The sequence below is a fragment of the Arachis hypogaea genome, chromosome 3 (genome assembly GCF_003086295.3).
Source record: "Arachis hypogaea cultivar Tifrunner chromosome 3, arahy.Tifrunner.gnm2.J5K5, whole genome shotgun sequence".
In the NCBI taxonomy this organism is placed as follows: domain Eukaryota; kingdom Viridiplantae; phylum Streptophyta; class Magnoliopsida; order Fabales; family Fabaceae; genus Arachis; species Arachis hypogaea.
Window position 1 is genome coordinate 103,209,099 of NC_092038.1, and position 4,902 is coordinate 103,214,000.

The 4,902-nt window shown below is 40.7% G+C and overlaps 1 non-coding gene across 1 annotated transcript; it reads left to right on the forward strand.

Moving 5' to 3' along the window:
- Nucleotides 1-3,543: 3,543 nt before the first annotated feature.
- LOC112793041 (small nucleolar RNA R71) lies at nucleotides 3,544-3,650 on the forward strand. The gene has a single exon (XR_003197751.1). It is a non-coding gene; the product is annotated as a small nucleolar RNA R71 (small nucleolar RNA).
- The last annotated feature ends 1,252 nt before the right edge of the window (nucleotides 3,651-4,902 follow it).

Below are 4,902 nucleotides of genomic sequence, written 5' to 3' on the forward strand. Positions count from 1 at the left end.
TATTTATTTTTATTTTTTTTTATTCACTGTTTTTCTTGCTCAAGAATCATTTTTATGATTTTTCAGATCCTCAGTAACATGTCTCCTTTTCATCATTCTTTCAAGAGCCCACATTCATGAACAACAAATTCAAAAGACATATGCACTGTTCAAGCATACATTCAGAAGTTCAAAGTATTGCCACCACATCAAAATAATTAATCTGTATAAAATTTGACAATTCATGCAATTCTTCTCTTTTTTTTTTTTAATAAGAACATTTTTTATTTAAGAAAGGTGATGGATTCATAGGACATTCATAAGACACTAATGATCATAAGACACAAACATAGATAAACATAAAGCATAATTTTCGAAAAACAGAATAATAAAGAACAAGGAGATTAAAGAACGGGTCCACCTTAGTGATGGCGGCTTGTTCTTCCTCTTGAAGATCTTATGGGAGTGCTTGAGCTCCTCAATGTCTCTTCCTTGCCTTTGTTGCTCATCTCTCATGATTCTTTGATCTTCTCTAATTTCATGGAAGAGGATGGAATGTTCTTGGTGCTCCACCCTTAGTTGTCCCATGTTGGAACTCAATTCTCCTAGGGAGGTGTTGATTTGCTCCAATAGTTTTGTGGAGGAAAGTGCATCCCTTGAGGCATCTCAGGGATTTCATGATGAGTGGGATCTCTTGTTTGCTCCATCCTTTTCTTGGTGATGGGCTTGAGGTCATGCTTTCTTAGTTGAACCGACTTCCCTTTTGAATCTTCTCTTCCATTGAGCACCCTCTTCACAAATGTCTATGAGGACTTGGTCCAACCTTTGATCAAAGTTGACCCTTTTTTGAGTTTGAAAGGGACCTCAGGATCACCTTCTTCATGGCCACAATCATAGAAGTGGTCTTGATGCACCCTTGAGATGAATCTCTCCATCTCCCATGACTCGGAGGTGGAAGCTTTTGCCTTCCCTTTCCTCTTTCTAGAGGTTTCTCTGGCCTTAGATGCCATAAATGGTTATAGAAAAACAAAAAGCAATGCTTTTACCACACCAAACTTAAAAGGTTTGCTCGTCCTCGAGCAAAAGAAGAAAGACGAGAGTGGAAAAAAGAAGAAATAGAGGAGATGGAGGTGGCTTTGTGGTTTGGCCAAGGGGGAGAAGTAGTGTTTAGGTTGTGTGAAAATGAAGGAGTGAAGATGGGTTTATATAGGAGTGGAGAGGGGGTGTATGGTTCGGCCATAATGGGTGGGTTTGGGAGGGAAAGTGGTTTGAATTTGAATGGTGAGGTAGGTAGGGTTTTATGAAGGATGGATGTGAGTAGTGAAGAGAATAGTTGGATTTGATAGGTGAGGATTTTTGGGGAGGAGGTGTGAGGTGATTGGGTGAATGGGTGAAGAAGAGAGAGAGTGGTGGGGTAGGTGGGGATCCTGTGGGGTCCACAGATCTTGAGATGTCAAGGAAAATTCATCCCTGCACCAAGTGGCGAGCAAAAATGCTCCTTCTGCCAATTCTGCCGTTAAACGCCGTGCTGGTGCCCATTTCTGGCGTTTAACGCCAGCTTCTACCCCTTCCTGGCGTTTAACGCCAGTCTGGTGCCCCTTTCTGGCATTAAACGCCCAGAATGGTGCCAGACTGGGTGTTAAACGCCCATTTGCTGCCCTTACTGGCGGTTACACGCCAGCAAGTTTTCCTCCAGGGTGTGCTATTTTTCTTTCTGTTTTTCATTCTGTTTTTGCTTTTTTTTCAATGATTTTGTGACTTCCCATGATCATCAACCTATAAAAAACATAAAATAACAAAGGAAAATAGATAAATATAACATTGGGTTGCCTCCCAACAAGCGCTTCTTTAATGTCAATAGCTTGACAGTGGGCTCTCATGGAGCCTCACAAATACTTAGAGCAATGTTGGAACCTCCCAACACCAAACTTAGAGTTTGAATGTGGGGTTTCAACACCAAACTTAGAAGTTAGTTGTGGCCTCCCAACACCAAACTTAGACTTTGACTGTGGGGGCTTTGTTTGACTCTGTTTTGAGAGAAGCTCTTCATGCTTCCTCTCCATGGTTATAGAGGGATATCTTTGAGCCTTAAACACAAGTGGTTCTTCATTCACTTGAATGATCAATTCTCCTCTGTCAACATCAATCACAGCCTTTGCTGTGGCTAGGAAGGGTCTGCCAAGGATGATGGATTCATCCATGCACTTCCCAGTCTCTAGGACTATGAAATCAGCAGGGATGTAATGGTCTTCAATCTTTACCAAAACATCCTCTACAAGTCCATAAGCTTGTTTTCTTGAATTGTCTGCCATCTCTAGTGAGATTCTTGCAGCTTGTACCTCAAAGATCCCTAGCTTCTCTGTTACAGAGAGGGGCATAAGGTTTATGCTGGACCCTAGGTCACACAGAGCCTTCTTGAAGGTCATGGTGCCTATTGTACAAGGTATTGAGAATTTCCCAGGGTCCTGTCTCTTTGAGGTAATCTCTGCCTAGTCAAGTTATCCAGTTCTTTGGTGAGCAAGGGGTTCATCCTCCGAAGTCTCATTACCAAATAACTTTCATTAGTTTCATGATTGCTCCAAGGTATTTAGCAACTTGCTCTTCAGTGACATCTTCATCCTCTTCAGAGAAGAATACTCATAGAGCTCAGAATGCAAAGTAAATCCAATGAATCTCTATGGTCTCATGTGAGCCTCAGATTCCCATGATTCCTCATTGGGGAACTCATTGGAGGCCAGTGGACGTCCATTGAGGCCTTCCTCAGTGGCGCTTACTGCCTCTTTCTCCTCTCCAAGTTTGGCCATGTTGATGGCCTTACACTCTCCTTTTAGATTCTCTTCTGTATTGCTTGGAAGAGTACTAGGAGGGAGTTCAGTAACTTTCTTACTCAGCTGACTCACTTGTGCCTCCAAGTTTCTAATAGAGGATCTTGTTTCAGTCATGAAATTTTGAGTGGTTTTAATTACATCAGAGACCATGGTTGCTAAGTTAGAGTGGCTTTGCTTAGAATTCTCTGTCTGTTACTGAGAAGATGATGGAAAAGGCTTGCCATTGCTAAACCTGTTTCTTCCACCGTTATTTTTGTTGAAACCTTGTTGAGGTCTCTGTTGATCCTTCCATGAGAGATTTAGGTGATTTCTCCATGAAGGATTATAGGTATTTTTCATAGGGTTCTCCCATGTAATTCACCTCTTCCATTAAAGGGTTCTCAGGATCATAAGCTTCTTCTATAGATGAAGCATCCTTAGTACTGCCTGGTGCAGCTTGCATTCCAGACAGACTTTGAGAAATCATATTGACTTGCTGAGTCAATATTTTGTTCTGAGCCAATATGGCATTCAGAGTATTAATCTCAAGAACTCCTTTCTTCTGATTCGTCCCATTGTTCATAGGATTCCTTTCAGAAGTGTACATGAATTGGTTATTTGCAACCATTTCAATGAGTTCTTGAGCTTCTGCAGGCGTCTTCTTCAGATGAAGAGATCCTCCAGCAGAGCTGTCCAATGACATCTTGGACAGCTCAGACAGACCGTCATAGAAGATACCTATGATGCTCCATTCAGAAAGCATGTCAGAAGGACACTTTTTGATCAATTGTTTGTATCTTTCCCAAGCTTCATAGAGGATTCACCTTCCTTCTGTCTGAAGGTTTGGATTTCCACTCTAAGCTTACTCAATTTTTGAGGTGGAAAGAACTTTGCCAAGAAGGCATTGACTAGCTTTTCTTAAGAGTTCAGGCTTTCTTTAGGTTGTGAGTCCAACCGTATCCTAGCTCTGTCTCTTACAGCAAAAGGGAATAGCATAAGTCTGTAGACCTCAGGGTCAACCCCATTGGTCTTGACAGTGTCATAGATTTGCAAGAATTCAGCTAAAAACTGATGAGGATCTTCCAATGGAAGTCCATGGAACTTGCAATTCTGTTGCATTAGAGAAACTAATTGAGGCTTAAGCTCAAAGTTGTTTGCTCCAATGGCAGGAATAGAGATGCTTCTCCCATAGAAGTCGGGAGTAGGTGCAGTAACTCCCATAGAAGTCGGGAGTAGGTACAGTAAAGTCACCCAGTACCTTCCTTGCATTGTTGCCATTGTTGTTGTTTTCGGCTGCCATGTCTTCTTCTTTGAAGAATTCTGTTAGGTCCTCTATAGAGAGTTGTGCTTTAGCTTCTCTTAGATTTCGCTTCAAGGTCCTTTCAGGTTCAGGGTCAGCCTCAACAAGAATGCTTTTGTCTTTGCTCCTGCTCATATGAAAGAGAAGAGAACAAGAAAATATGGAATCCTCTATGTCACAGTATAGAGATTCTTTGAGGTGTCAGAGGAAAAGAAAAATAGAAGGAAGAGGTAGAAGAATTCGAACTTAGAAAGATAGAGTTCAAATTGTGCATGTTAGTCCATAAATAGAAGGATGTGAGAAGAGGGAAAGAAATTTTTTAAAATTAAAGTGAATTAATTAAAAGAAATTTGAAAAAAAAAGGTAATTGATTTTCGAAAACCAAGAGTGGGAAAGAAATTAAGTCATTTTTGAAAAAGATTTTGAAATCAGAAAACAAAAAGACATGATTGAAAACTATTTTGAAAAATATGTGATTAAGAAGATATGATTGAAAAGCTATAGTTTTAAAAAGATATGATTGAAAAAATATGATTGAAAAACAATTAAAAAGATTTGATTTTAAAATTAATGACTTGGCTAACAAGAAAAGATATTGTTCCGAGGGTTACCTGAAACGTGTAGCTCGGTCGTCTGGAGAGGCCCGAGGTGGGGGTTCAGGGACCCGAGCTTGATATGCAGAGTGGTTGGTGGTTGTACCTGCAATGACACTCCGATGCTTAAGTTAGCATGGGTCCAAGCAGATATGTGTAGAACGTGGAATGAATATCATACCTGGGTGCTCCAGTGTATTTATAGTAGTTGGCCGTGATCTTC